Source organism: Mercenaria mercenaria, chromosome 1 (genome assembly GCF_021730395.1).
Source record: "Mercenaria mercenaria strain notata chromosome 1, MADL_Memer_1, whole genome shotgun sequence".
Lineage (NCBI taxonomy): Eukaryota > Metazoa > Mollusca > Bivalvia > Venerida > Veneridae > Mercenaria > Mercenaria mercenaria.
This window is the reverse complement of record NC_069361.1, coordinates 35,619,996-35,636,361: the sequence shown is the minus strand read 5'-3', so window position 1 is coordinate 35,636,361 and position 16,366 is coordinate 35,619,996. Positions and strand designations below refer to the sequence as shown.

The following is a 16,366-nucleotide window of genomic DNA, read 5'->3' as shown; positions in this document are numbered from 1 at the left end:
ACAGGCTTAACTGATTACAATTTTCAACAGAAACTGCATTATAACTGAAATGCTAGTTATGATATTAAGCTGCCCAGTCGCAGTTAGACTTTGACAGATTTTAATACATTTTGTATAGATCTTTTAATATAGAACCCCACAAAATTAGTTTTTAGTTTCAGCATCTGATCTTGAAAATTAGGCATGCTCAGAAAGTCGAAAAATATACGACCAGTCACTGTGTATTTGAAGCCACAAAGCAGAACCTCCTCATCTTCAAGCTGTGTTGCACCTCAAAATGTTAGCAACGCATTTTGATACTAGTAGTCACTACAAAATTCGGCCAAGTTTTGGTACTACCAAATGCGTTACTCTCAACGCAAATTGGTAGTTTACAAAAATGTAGTACCAAAATGCATTAGATATGTACACAGCCAACGCAAAACGGTATTAATAATAATCTCATGATTCACAAAAAGAATATTTTGTGACGAATGGACACTATTATTTCAAAGAGAGTCATGATGGAACTTAATCGCTCATCCGACCTTGACCTTTGACCTTTGAATAAAATTGCACTAGTTTGATGACGCTGGTCGACGTTTTTTTTCCCATTTTATCTCGTTTTATCACACGTTGCTTTATTACACGTTTTATTGCTAGCATAGCAATGTATATATATATATTGTTTCGTGTTATAGCATCTGCAGACCCCCGAGGGATCATTAGGTGCCCGAGTCCGTTAGGGCGAAAGTACGTTATCCCTATATTCTAATACGACTAACAATTACAATGCTTTAATCATCACACCGATGTTATGTTGACGTCACGACGTATTACCGTTTCCGGTCCTGGTGTGTTTTAACAAATACCTACTATTGGCGAATGCTTGCGCGTATAAACAGTTCCATCATATTTGATATAAATTTTACAATAAAGAACAAATTAGAATCGGAATAACTTATAGCAAAACAGTGCTTTATCATTATTTATACACGATGGACGGTTATACCTCGGGCGTAATAATTTCACGAGGGCGCAGTAAAATGTTTATATCAGTAAAATGTTTACAAAATGTTTCATGTCGTTAGCTAGTACATTTGAAATTTATTCCGATTGTTATAATTGCAGAAAAACCTGATTAATCATTTCAGCAAGAGAACCGAGTGCTCGGGTTCTTTTCACATATCTTGTTTCATCCTAAGTTCTCTCCAAAGCATAGATTTTTGAATCCCATTTTTAATATCCTGTTTGCAATTAAAGGGGTGTAACTCCAGAACTACTGGGACGATCCGACTGATTATCGAACTTGCCAGATTTGTTAACATTCTGACCAAGTTTGGTGAACAGTGGATAAAAACTGCTCAAGTTAGATAGCGAACAATTTTTGGAGCCACCCGCCCTCTACAGGTGTTCTCATAATAGACTTACGTCGTACACAAATAAAGAAAAAAGCCAAAATCTGCGATAAATATTTAGAAAAAATCACTCGCATTTATATGTAGATAAATGATAAGATACATGACATCGTATATATACCTTATTGTGAAAGAAGCTTCATTTCTGTGTGAATGATATGTTTCTTACACATTTAAACACACAGAACCCACCATTTCCACGCGTTGTCCGGGGAGGAACGTAAAATACCACTCGCACATTAAAATAAAAATCAAAATCTAACGACGGAAAGTTTAGATTTTTGGAAAATTATCCGAGTAAGCCCACTTTCACATTTTACCATTCTTTTACGTTGTATTTCAAAGACATCTGTGGTGGACTCTCGAAACCCCCTACCTTTGAAGAGAAAAAATCTTTTTTTTTGCCGGATGAATTTATCTAAGACCCCTAAAACACGCACAGAATTCACCATTTATGTTTATGTAGGATATTTTAGAAAATATCTAGGTGGAGGACCCACCTTTAGCCTGCTGGCGGCAAGTTTTTCTGCCTTTGCGACCAGTGCAGACCAAGATCAGCTTGTACTCCTTCGAATAATAATTGGTACTGTCCAAATTGTATGATGGACTAGTCCATTTTAGAAATTTAGCAGGCTAAGGGTTAAATTGCATAGAAAGCGTCGTTTGAGGCCCCTTTCACCTGCTCATGAAACTAGATTACATTTTGGTTATTTTATACGAAAACTATATCTCGGGAGGGGAACTCCGAACTTCTGGGGAGGGCCCTAGATAATGTTGGAATAACTTTTGGCCCAACCCATTTGTATGTATTTGATTTAATACTGTATTAAATGTGATGTATACATGTGTGAATATAATATATATGTCTTTTTTGCCGGATGAATTTATCTAAGACCCCTAATATAATATATATACTGCTACTGATGATAAACCCGGACAGATGATAAAGTCGACCACCTTGGAAATATTCGATTGCAATCGGTTATTTATAAAATTGAACACACCATCTAATAGTTTCCACTTACAACACCAACGGGTGTAAACAAAACAAAATTGGTAAATATTCTGTATAAATAAATGACATACATTTATCTGTATAAAAATAGGCCTATTTAACCAAAATTACTGGGGAAGAGGGTGTCTTCTGCGCATGCTCACTGTCGACACATGAAGGCCTGACATTGGGTCACTTTTCATTATTTGATCAAGAATGACTGTTGCAGCTTTTTGGGAAAAGTTTCAATATAATACGACGAAGAAAATTTTGTAAATGACAGTGGTCGAATTTATCATCAGTCAACATTCGTACAGTCCCCATTTTACAAACCTCTTTCAGGGCCTCACTTCGTGTGAGTTTGCTTACTAAATATAAATTTGAATTAGAGCTATGTAAAGTTTCCAGAAAATGTTAAGCATTATTTTGATACCGACCATTGATTACAATTTGCAGAAATAAAAAAGTTACAGGTAAAATAACTCATTTTCTGTCCGGGTTTATCATTAGTACCAGTATACAATAAAATATGATTAAACTAAACTCCCCCAACACTTTTATAAATAGGAGACATTCCCTCCGTTCACCTCTCTCTTTTGTGCATAATGTAAAAATGAGTACAGCCCCTGATGTAGAAAAAAGCTCCCAAAATAATTCCATTCTATGACCCTTAATTAACACACATATACAGATCTACCCTTGCAACGCATTTTGTCGCTACCAAAACTCGGCCGAATGTTGGCAGTGACTACCAAAATGCTTTGCTACCGTTTTTAGGTGTAATATTTGAAGCTGAAATGACGTCACGAATAATACATCACAATTCCTGAAGTTGTTTGGGTTTTTCCAGATTAAACAAAAGTTTCTTTGACGATGCACATAATCAGCTTGGGATGTTTGCAGGTAGTCTTATATAATTGTTCAATCATCTTTTTTATTTGGTAAACATTGTCGAAATAACGAAACTACGATTGTAAAAAATCGAAATCACGATGGTGAAAACAGGAAAATACGATGATGAAAAGTCGAAACTACGACTGTAAAAAATCGAAACCACGATGGTGAAAACACAAAACAACTTCTCCTTTCCCCACTTACTGTAGATCTACTTGAGTGTTTGGACAAACGGTATAACACCAGGATAAAGTGAACACATAGCTATTCTACATAACGAAAAAGGTCTATCGTATTCGTTCATTTCGGTAAAATGGTAGAAATGCAGCCATTTATATCCATTTAGTTTCTTTCTTAGTAAATTTCATCGTGCAAAAAGAAAAACAAGAAAAACTGACTTTACACGTTACGTCATCAAGGGCGTAACCAGGGGGAGTGCGACGGGTGCGATCGCACCCCCCTTTTTCGGCAAAGCTTGCATTTTTCATTACACCAAAATACCCTTGAAAGCCCAGTCCTTGATTTTTTTCGGCTCGCTACGCTCGCCAATTTACATATATTTACTAATATTGACGCTGTAACCTTTGTAAAAAGTCTGTTGATTACCATCTATATCTCAAAAATCAATGGACTGAGCACCGGCAGCTTTTTACCTAACGTTTCAATGTTGAATCTGGCGATTTTACTGAAGGTTGGATGTATCTATCAACTAACCTGATGAGAAATAAATCTAACATAAGTTATTTTGTAATTTTTACATGAACTGCATATGAAATCAAATTTTACAGCTGTGCCTTTTCCTTTTAGTGTATTTTTTTAATTGTAGATATATTGTAAGAAAAATACAGTGTCATGCTACAGCTGCTAAAACAGAAAATTTATTTTGTCGTGCGTTATTTCTTTTCTTTCTATAGCTGATACCTAATTCACATTTCACCCGGGCGGCGCGCGATAATTCCTTGCGGATTTTTGGGCATCGTAAATGGCTATGGGCTACGGCGTATGTGTTCACATTATATACAAGCATCGTGCCATTTTTGTACTGGTTCTATGTATGGAAATCGTACGAAGCCCGTACTGCTTCCGTGCATGAAGAGGCTGCGCGGAGAAGATACAAGGTAAAAGCCTGGACGGCAGTCTACGTGCTTAGAAATTCTGGGGGTCAGTCTGTCTACCATCTCCCGAAACATGGTAGGCTCGATTATGAGGTAAGCTTAGAAGTCCCCATAGGATTCCGGCATCAACTCCTGCATCAGGATGTCCAAGTGTCCGAGGGTGGCCCGTCTCAGCAGCAAGGGTTTCACGCATACCGTCCTCTTCCTGTGCCTCTGTCGGGCCTGCTGCTCATCAAGAACGACCAGGCTTGTAATCATCTGCTCTCTTCTACTGACCTGCCTCAACTGCAACCGCAGGTATGCCGCTCTGAGTCTTAGGTTTGCCAGAGCGTGTAGTCATGTCAAGCATTTCAATGAACGTAATCAATATATTACAGGTAAACTTCTTCAGCAAGGCTACCGTTATTACAAATTGCGTAAATATTTTGCTAAATTTTATTATCGTAATTCTGATTTAGTTTTAAAATTCAATAGTAATTTAAAGACACTTCTGCGAGAAGGTATTTCTAAACCCGTTTTTTATGGGGATGTGGTTTACAAACTTCGTAAGGTCTTGGGTCACGGTAATTTTCCAAATGTATTTGGAAAGATTATCAAACGTTTTATTAAAAGAGGTTACGACCCAACTGTTTTGAGACATACCGCATGTTTAGTGTTCAACCCGTTTACAGTTGGACACTACGCTTCCCTCTTTGATTGCGTCTGACGGAAGAGGGGAGGACTCTATGATAAGCAGTTTTTAAATCCTACCAGGACTGAACTGTTTTGATATTTGTCTTCTGGCCTGTTTCGTCGGGCCCTTAAGGGTGTTTCTCTTGTTGCTCTGTCTTCTGAAAAGGCATTGAGTACATACGTTTTTGGTTCTTAAGGTTTGTTTTTTATATATTTATACACGAGCATTTTTGTGTTTTACATGCCATGCCTTTTTGTTTCCTTTACGTGTGTAAGAGATTCACCTGGAGGGGATTACTTTTATTTACACTGTCCCATGTCTTTGGAAAAATGGTGGGGGTAAGAGTGAGGTTAGGTGCACCATAAACCGGTTTAAGCTCCCCAGTGGTGTTTTTGCCACTGACCGTTCCAAGGCGGTGCCCCACTGTGTTCCTTTGTTTGTTCGTTTCGTCTTATGCGTTGGCTTTGTGTGCGTGTGTGTTGTTCGTTTTATCCTTATGTGTTGGCTTTGTGTGTATATGTGTGTGCGTGTGTGTGTGTGTGTGTGTGTGTGTGGTGCACGCGTCTGCGTGCTGGGGGTTTCGTTTTGAGGAGGCTACGTTTTTGGTGCGTGGCATTCCCTGTTTGATATTTTTCTTTGTTTTTTAGGAAAACTATCATTTCTCCGACAAATAATGAAAACATGTCGGAGATGGCCATTTATATATAACCATCTGAAAAATGTGGATGGTGTGGCCGCTGTAGGGTTGCCGAACGATGATTGCTTAGTATTCGTGCGTTTTCATGGGTACCGCACGGGCAGCTAGCGACAACCTTGCGGCTGTGCGAGGGCCATGCAAAGGTCCCACGAGTCTACAATCTCCGTACGATTTCGTTTGGGCAACATATCCATGAAAAATCGCGCGTTGGCTGCACGGTCAGCGCAAGGCCTCCTAAAGATGCCCGTGCAGGGATTTGCAATGCCATCTGCAACACGTCTACGAGTTACGGGCTTTCGAATTTTCTAATTTGTATAACTTTTCACTAAGCAAAATCGTAGAGGCTGCGGAGCCCGTGAACAAAAATTGTTCTGCCGCCTCTTGCACGGAAAGGAGGATACGGGCAGTCTACGGGCTCCAAAGACACATCGCAGGCCAAATGTAAACTAGGCATTACTTGCCAAATATTCTCAGCTGTGTACATATACATGTAATTATTCTTTGTATCTTATTATATGATTCTTAGAAAACCCAGAGGATTACTTTTATGCAAAAATGATTATGTATAGCTTTATACCTTTTCACAATAGTGGAATGAAATATATAAAAATAACAGTTTAAGTTTACATTAATTTCTAATAGATGGTACGATGTAAACTTTGTTTCATAAACAACAATGACCTTATTCTGTGCACATCACATCTGTCAAATATTTAAAAAAAAAATAGTATGTCTTTCTTGATATTACTTTTGTATTATTATCATTATCTTAACTTACTGATCTGAACTTAAAAGACATTATGTACTATTCACAGAAAAAAAAAGCGAAAAAAACAAGTCACATATCTACCCATCAGTAAGCTTTCAAATACACGCCAAATCGCACGAAATGACTTCTTAATTTAAAAATTTTCTGGGGGAGGCCCCCATACCCCCACCTGCGGGAACTTAAAAGACATTATGTACTATTCACAGAAAAAAAGCGAAAAAATGAGGCACATATGTACCCATCAATAAGCTTTCAAATACACGCCAAATCGCAAGAAATGACTTCTAAATTTAAACATTTTCTGGGGGCCGCCCCCATACCTCCACCTGCGTGAACTTAAAAGACATTATGTACATTCACAGAAAAAAAGCGCAAAATGAGTCACATATCTACCCATCAGTAAACTTTCAAATATACGCCAAATCGCACGAAATGACTTCTTGATTTAAAAATTTTCTGGGGGAGGCCCCCCATACCCCCACTTGCGGCAGGGGGTTACCCCCTCCCACACCTACCCCCTTGTCAACTCGCACCCCCCTCCGAAAAATCCTGGTTACGCCTATGGTCATAGGTGTGACATAATAATATCTAGTAGGCTCTTCATCATGACAAAATGTAAATTACAGTTCGCGAAAATACATGTACACTAACGAAATATCATTCGCACTAGTTTATTAATTAATAGTCCAGGAATCAGCAAATTTTAAATAGAGGTGGTTGCTGAAGATCTCAAACCAGGCCACATCACATAGCAGTTTTAAGGTAAATATTTACATCCATAAAATATATTTAGAAAAAATCTAGATCTATATTAAATGAGCGTCGTAAAAACTGAGTTAGATCTTGTATATTTTTTAATTAGGACTTAGATAACTAGGCCTACTCATTTAGTAACTCCTAATTATGACTAGTATTTTCGAGTCAGAAGTTACTAGATCTACCGCCTAATTCAGTCCTTATTAGCAAGGGCGGATCCAGGGGGTGGGGGGCGCGCCTCCCCTAACATCGCCGGAGCATAGGTAATTTGTCTTTTGTTCTGGGTGAAAAAATTGCAAAATATGCATTTTTCTCGCTCGCTACGCTCGCATAGGTATTTATCTTTTGTTCTGGGTGAAAAAACTGCAAAATATACATTTTTTTCTTGCTCGTTACGCTTGCATATGTATTTGTCTTTTGTTCTGGGTGAAAAATATAAAATATGTATTTTTTCTCGCTCGCTACGCTCGCATAGGTAATTTTTATTTTGTTCTTGGTTTCTTCTAGTTAGGACTTAGACTAGTCAGTCCTTCTTAGCAGATAGTTACTCCTAGTCATGACGTAGTTACTTCTTATTTAATTAGACATGTGTGACGTAAGAGAACTGACGCGGACATTGGAGAGCGGAGTATATTTTGGATTTGTTTTTCTTAAAAACATCAGACATGTCTAAAAATGAATTCTTTTTTAAAATGAATATCATCTGCATATCAATACTACTCCAATCTGCGTTGCCTTTTAACTCGAATGGAAATTGCATTTAGAGGGTATCTGCGTGGTTAACCTCCCCGACTTTCTAAATAGACACTTGCCCTTTACCACTGTCGGTTCGAAAGTCGCTTGGAAAGTATAAGTCATTGAAGTGAGGCAGCCTTCTAGCTGCCTTACGATAGATCGGACGTTTTACCAAGAAGTCCATTTTTGAACAGAACAGCGGTGATGCATTTTACATGTCTGGCTTGAACATGGCTTCTCAAAAACGAAATGTGGAAATTCGTAGTACAGCTCTTCTTAAACTTTCTATAAGTACGTTCCATGAGCAGGCTCAATCAAAGCAAGCCTGCAACGTTTTCGTTTTTGTGGTGTTGTCGTGTTGAGCGACCTGTGGAGTTTCCATTTTTCCTATAAAATTAGTAGGCTAATGCATTTAATTAATATCAAATAACTTTTCTCATCTGCCATATCAGCGTCAAATATTTATCTAGCGTTGTGTCATAATGAAAATCAATGAATCAATTTTTTAAGCAACAAGAAAAACAAACTAACTGCTGTCGAGTTTAGAACCTACACGGCAAAAGATCTGAAGAACATAATCAGAATGCTTTACCGCTAAGATAATTTGTAAGTGGTATGAAAGCAAGAATTATCTATTCATATATATGTGTTCATATTATTGTTTAAATGCCTTAATAAAAATACAATAAACTACTATCAAACTAAAAGAAATATTTATATTTTTGACCAATTACAAAAATAAAAATAAAAATGTTGAATTCTCTATGCTTCATTTCAATCTATTTATAATTATGTTTGTAAACATCACGTTATCGTTGGGGCATAGTACTTAAAAATACTTTAATCTGTGTTGTGTTGACGTGAATGCACACTTTATTATGACCTTGATTGTAAAATAAAGAAAAGCCCAGCCTGAGGGGCTTAAATAAATCCATCGAATTGTCCCAATACAACCTTTGTGCATAAATCACTCAAAGCTGCACGAGCTATATGTGAGATCTGATGAACAAGTCAAAAGGTCGGACATTAGTTTGACGGGTGGAACTGAAAACAATCGTAAAGAATAGAAAATGATGCAGAAGAAAAGCCTACGACGGCCTGATAGTAGCATGTTTCACGGAAGCAGGTACGTTATAGCTTGATTACTTTAAAACTTGGTAAAAACTAGGTGTGATTCTAATACGTAGTCTTGTCGAATTGAAGGACTGTGCAGACTCTGCTTGAAATGCTTCTACTGACAAAATTCGAACTCTCCGCCTTCGGACTAGGGAAATAGTGTTCAGTCAATAACCGTCTGTGTATGCATTATTAAATGCATTAAATTCTATAAAATAGATTGTGAACAGTTGAAGTACATGTGTTATATAAAAAAAACAAAAAACACCATAATCACAGTGACCATAATACCTAGCAAGATGACTTCTATAGAAAGTAGTTTCTACTTCTTCAGAGCAATTCTGTATATATTTTATATGCTATGAATATTACGGGTCTGCCTGGTATAATTTCAAAAATGGGAATTTACCCGAGGGGTGGTCTCAAACTCTTTAGTCTTCACTTCGACACAGGTTTTACTGGGGTAAAGTCAAAGCATTCAAACCTAGAGGAAAGAAAGAAAAAAATGCGTTCAGGGCTGTTTTCCAACAGTATTTCAGTTAAGTAATGGCACACAATTAGCATAACCAATGCTCATGGAACATGTACCAGCACAAGTAACTGCCAACTTCTCCATTCAGATACGACATATTCCCCCCCCCCCCCCCCCCCCCCCAAAAAAAAAAAAAAAAACGAAACAAAACAAAAAAAACACACACACGGAGAACATACTCCCGCGATCCGTAGACTAAAACAATTACTGATCGCAAAAAGATTTAACAACTGTGTATGATCACAAGGCTCTTATAAATCAACGGTCCACAGATAATGCTACATGATCGGTTCAAGTTCACCACCATATTTTGTTGGGCTACAGTCAAAATTTGAAGAAAAAAATCTGGTCTTCTGTCGAACCTCGGGCAATAGTTATACTACTGACCGGCAAGACATTCCTATATTTGTATACTACAGTCCGCTGACTTATATAAAAAGTCCTGTAATAGTCATTTATGTAGACTAATTTGAACCTATGACTTTCAGATGGCATCACCGGTTATAACCAGTATCAAGTAAACGACAGATCGAGTTAGGAAAAAACTAGGAACACGTACCAATTCCGACTGAATGGTGCAAATACAACATGTATTTAGAACGGCGGAGGTAAGTTAGCTTTAAACCGTATTTTATGAAAATATGTCACAGCAATACCAAACACTACTCTCTGGCTTTTTAGCTCGGCTATACTCGACCCCGGTGTCCTTCCGCATCCGCACCTTTGTTAACGTTTTGATGCATTTTATCTCTGTTATTACTCAATGAATTTGCTTCAAACTTAAAATAGTTATTCCACATCATCACCCACATCATATGGTGCAAGGGTTATAACTCTCACACCAATATTTCATGAATTATCCCCCCAGAATTTCAGGTTAAAGTTTTGGTGCACGTTCACTCTATCTCGTTATTAAAAGATTTGATTCAGACTTGAAGTCATTACTCACATCACATGACAAAAGGTCTATAACTCCGGCACCAATCGTTTATGAATTATGCCCCCTTTTTACTTAGAATTCTTTTTTTTTTTTTTTTTTTTGTTGGATTTAACGTCGCACCGACACATGATAGGTCATATGGCAACTTTCCAGCTTTAATGGTGGAGGAAGACCCCAGTTAGTTTTGATGCCAGTTCACCATATCTCTGTTATTACAAAAGGGATTTGATCCAAACTTAAGATAATTGTTCAGCATCATCAACTACATCATTTGATCGTCTGTGTCGGCGTCGTTTTAATTGTTCGATAAGGTCCGCCTTATTTTAAAAACATTAGAGCTACAGCTTTGAAATGCCAAGAACCATAACTCTAACCTGCATTTTGTCAGAATTGTGACCCTTTTTGTACTTAGAAATTCTGAATTATAACATTTTTCTTACACACTGACCAGCACTTGCAGACGAGCAAGGTACCAACAGGCGGTGTTCTTCAAACATTTCACAGTCAATTATCAAGTTAGCTCACTCTTGTCTAAATTCAAAGACAATTATAGCCCTTTTTCGACTTAAAGGATTTGATTAAAGTTCTGCGTGCAAATAACTATCAAGCTAAGTGAAACCATATACTGATACCTTCTAGTAACCGAAAGAGATGATCCTTGGTTGATTTTAATGTAAGTACAATCTTTTTAAACTAAAAAATCTGGTTAAAGTTATGTGTGCAAAAACACAAGTCATCAAACATTGTTTTTGGATATTTCTTTCCTTAACCCTAAAACAGTACAGTAAATTGTGGAACATATTTAAATTAAAAAGGTTTAGATTCTCGTCCGATCACTGTTCTTTTAACATCCTTCATTCATTAATCAATATTTCTTAGTGAGAAAATGTATCTTTCCTAGCGATATTTTTCGTGTTTTAGCTCGTCTGGGTTTAAAAGATACCTATGAGGGTTTCTCGTTATTTGATCGCCGGTGTCGGTTCAAATTTTTGCTTAAGTTCACCTTTTCTCATAAATTGTATGAGCTTTAGTTTTGAAACTTTGCGCACTTGTTTATCATAATAAAATGAGCAAATAGGTCAAGAACTAACACTCGTATGCAGTCAGTCAGAATTATGTTCCTTTTTTGTATTTAAAAAAATGTTGTTTTTTTTTTTTTGTTTTTTTGCTAAAATACTTGTTTAGGTTCACATTTCTCGGTTACTATAAGAGAAATAGCTTTGAAACTTTGCAGCTATTTATCGTCATTAGGTTAGTGTGTTGACCAAGAACCATAACTCTGGCATTGCATTTTGTCAGAATTATAGCCCTTTAAGTACATAGAAGACTGATTTTTTCCCCCGTTAAATCTTTAGCTCCACTATTCTGAGAATAGGGTTGTTATTCTATTAGCCACGGCGTCGGCGTCGGTGTGAGCTTTCTTGGTTAAAGTTTTTCGGCAACCTTAATTTGCTTTGTTACTATTGCTTATATCTTACTGTAACTTCACATTAACATTGTTCACTATGCAAACAATGCATTGCAGGGGCTGGGCCCATTATACCCAGGTTATTTGTAAGGTTAAAGGTTTTTTGGCAACCTTTGTTTTTCTGTCATATCTTTGTTACTATTGCTTATATCTTACTGTAAGTTCACAAAAACATGGTTCAGCATACAAACAAAGTATGTGCAGGGGCCAGGTCCCTTATACCCAAGGTCAAGGTCACCAAGGTGTTATACTTAGGTTATTTTTACGGTTAAAATTTTTCGGCAACCTTTGATTTTCTGTCATATCTTTGTTACTATTGCTTATATCTTACTGTAACTTCACATAAACATTTTCCAGCATACAAACAAAGTGTGTGAAGGGGCTTGGCCCATTATACCCAAGGTCAAGAACACAAAGTTGTTATACTTGGAATTATTTTCTTGTTAAAGTTTTTCGAAAGCTTCGTTTATAGACATGTCTTTGGTACTTTAAAAGATAAAAATATAATTTAATTACATCAAAATAAAGAATGTCAGTACCCCTTCCATACTTGACCTTTAACCCCTCTAAATAGTAGGGTCTCTTTATATGTTGGTGTATCTTCCTTTTAAAGTAGAGGTCTCTTATTGAGACATATATTCATTTTGCTGTCAAATCGCCGAATAGTTGAGCGCGCTGTCTTACGTTCAGCTCTTGTTTATTTAGGTCATAATATAACAGCTATAGATATGAAACTTTGTAAAATTGTTTATTATCATTAAGCTAGTTAAAGTGGGTCAACACCATAACTCTTCTTGCATCATATTAGAATTATGGCCCTTTTTAATTAAGAAAATTGGAATCACTCGGTTTAGGTTCACTTTTTAAATACTGTAGCTTTGAAACATTAACCTTTAGCCTGCTGGCGGCAAGTAGTTTTGCCTTTGCGACCAGTGCAGACCAAGATCAGCCTGCACATCTGTGTTTGCTACTCAGTCTGTAAATATTCAGTGAACACCCCTTTGAAAAATAAGTGGTGCTGCCCAAATTGAATGATGGATCAGTCCATTTTAGAAATTTAGCAGGCTAAGGGTTAAACATTTTTTGTCATCAATAGGAAAGTAAGAATGTCAGTAACCATAACCTTTTTCTTACGTATTGACTTATGTCAAGCACTTAATGACGAACGTCGGCACACATAGCTGCTCTTGTTAAATTTAGAAATACTTCAAATTATTAGTAGTGCTTTAAGTTGTCTGTAAAGCATGTCTTGTGTAACTCATACAGTGAACCGTTGATGGAACCTAGCTTCTTGCATTTTATTCTGTATTTACAAGTTTTAAATAAAAAGTAAATAACAGTACAAAAACATGTAATTGATAATTTAGATATCCTATAGTTTAGTTTCACAAATTGAGCCATATTCTTTTTTTTTGTTATATTTTGCACACCAAAACATACAAAATGTACTTTATGCTTATTACACAACAACACGTTAATCAGCTGTGTTCTTGTCGAAGTCGGTCATTGAATTGAAACATCTTGTACTAAACTGAAATGCAAACACGATTTGTGACACGTTCGTGTTAGAGCTCTGGATACTTTGGCATTTGTAACAAATAGTCGTATGTAGGTGAGAGGTTGATATTATCGCGGTAAAATCAAGCTCCTTACAATGTTCAAACCTTGATCTTTTGGGCTAGGAGTATAATTTACTCTCTGCTGGACCTGTAATAGAGTACTGCGAAAGAACACCAGTAAATGTGGGTTGCGCACGCAAAATCCATAAATAAAAAGTAAATAAAAGTAGAAAATGTGCGGTGAAAATGGTGATGACTATTTTATCTAAGAAATACTTTATTTAATATTGCGCATTAATGTGCAACGACGGGTAACTAATCTACGGAAGCCTTTTAGGGACATTTTGTCTTAGTTTTTATGCATAACCTCTTATGTATGACATATTATGTGTTACGTATTATCAGTTACCTCTTACATGTTACGTATTACCTCTTAGGTGTTATATCTTGTGTGTTACTTATCAAAAGTTAGATTTGCCTAGTTCTCAATAGGGAAACAATATTGGCGGACGTAAACGATAACTGCTTGTGGCATTTTACCCCTTTCGGTGACCACTAGAGCTAAAACTAGAAAAAAGCTTTAAACGACCTATGCTATGAACAGCATGATGGATCTTGATCAAACTTGCTCTGTACCACCATTATAAGGTCATTTCCAGATTTGTTTCAAAACGCGCAATGGTCCCCTTTTAGGGGCCTCTAGAGCTAAACACAGAAATACATTTAAACATTTTTTTTCGTGAAGTCTGTTGCTGAATTATCATTAACCTGTGTCTGTAGTTTAAACACGGGGGATTTGATCCCTTTCTGAAGCCATTAGAGACAGAAATAGAAGTACCTTTAAACAACTTTTTCTGATGACCACTTGTTTACCATCATAGTATACATATGTAGGCAAGACTAAATTTACTAGGACAAAGTCTTTAGCTCAGTTATGGCGTTTTCTTTTGGCATAGAAATTAGTTACGTTTCGCATACAATTCCATATTTTTTTCTAAAATGCTTGATATATAACTTCGAAACTTTGAACACTTGCTTACCATCATGGCCACACATTGCCATATAGTGCAAGATATATCCTGTTATCTATCTTTTATCTTTTGTCAGATATTTTGAACCCATACTTCCATTAATCTTCGAATAGTCCAGTCAACCGACAGCTTTTTTTATTGTTGTTTCATGGGAGACCTAAAATTGTTCTTGTCAGTACGTCTGTCCGAATATATGTCATGTATATCTAAAAAAGTATTTAACATAGAGTCACCAGACCTAGGATTGTTATTAAACATGTTACGTTGTACTTCTGGTGTTGTGGTTTGAGTTTTCAAAGCCAGACCATGGCCATGACTTAAATAAAATTTACTTGCTGTAGAAGGAAGTCGGGGTTTGACTGTTCCTAAAAATAGAGAATGGCTTAAACTGGCGCAAATGGGCATATGCAGAATTATAAATTTCATCACTGCCCATAAACAGGCTCGATAAAACCCATTTTTTATTTCCTATTGATTCATTTCAATTTGTTGTCGTGCAGGATTATATATTTCATTACTGCCCATAAACAGGCTAAATAAACCAATTTCTTATCTTCTGGTTTTTTTTCTCGGTTTGTTATCTTGCTGCATTATATATTTCATTACAGATCTTGTGCGTCGTCTTTGTTAACTGCGCATTTAGCAATCTCTGAAATAACTTATGTAACTGAACACTATATTTATACAATAGCTCTCTATATAGCATCTTGTACATGTTTGGAAATTTGAACACTATTGGTTTCAGCAGTCTTACTAGACATTCTGAGTCTTGGCTATATATCTTCCCATGGGAACCAAACATTTCAAAGCATATATTGACATCGTCTTAGCGTACTTCCTTGCCAAAATCATACGGATCAAATACTTTGGTAACAAAGTACATTAGACCATGCGGAATGTAGATTCAAGTTAACAGAACTATTTGGTCGAGCTTTGTGAAAGAAAACTTTATACATTCCACATATCAGTAAAGGATTCAGTTCATGTTTCCCGCTTTACCTCTACCTTACGAGTATAATCTAAGAGGTAATAAATAATACGTAACGCATAATACATCAAACACAAGAGGTAATGCATAAAAACTAAGACAAAATCTCCCTAAAGGCTTCCGTACTAATCTGTTTGTCTTGTGTTATTTCAGCCTGATCCAACTGCAGACAGTACTGATCTATGCCTTCAAACTTAGATTGACAAATGAAAGGTCTAGTGACGATAAAACACTCGCACGTGCCGATGAGAGCATGTAAGTTGAAATAGATTAAATAATAGGTTGTATCAAATGTTTGGCGTCGAGGGAATGAAATGAAGTTATATCATAATTTTCTTTTTACGCTAGTGTAAAAAAGGTGATACGTTGGTCGAATTGGCTTGATCTTAAACAGGTAAAGAAAGAAGAATGTTTGATGTTTTAGCAGGAAAAGCTAACATGTGATGAAAAGAATAATACATTTTACAGTGCACCGGTGGTCTTGCGGTAACACGCTTGTCTGTCAATCCAGAGGTCAGGGGTTCGAATTCCGGTTCAGGCACTGGAAATTTCTGAGATATTCTTGAATGTCTTCCACCTAATTAAGAGGCCTGTACTGGTTCTTCCCAGGAAAGATGGCTTCACGTGTATCTGCGCTATACATCGAGCACGTTAAAGAACCAGACTGTCTATTCGCAAAGAGCTAGGCTAAGTTAGCCGGAC

At 36.7% G+C, this 16,366-nt stretch overlaps 1 long non-coding RNA gene across 1 annotated transcript; it reads left to right on the top strand.

Annotated features, from left to right (window-relative positions):
- Positions 1-8,896: 8,896 nt before the first annotated feature.
- Positions 8,897-15,919, top strand: LOC123545688 (uncharacterized). Its single transcript, XR_006685415.1, has 3 exons — positions 8,897-9,156; positions 10,167-10,286; positions 15,818-15,919. It is a non-coding gene; the product is annotated as an uncharacterized LOC123545688 (long non-coding RNA).
- The last annotated feature ends 447 nt before the right edge of the window (positions 15,920-16,366 follow it).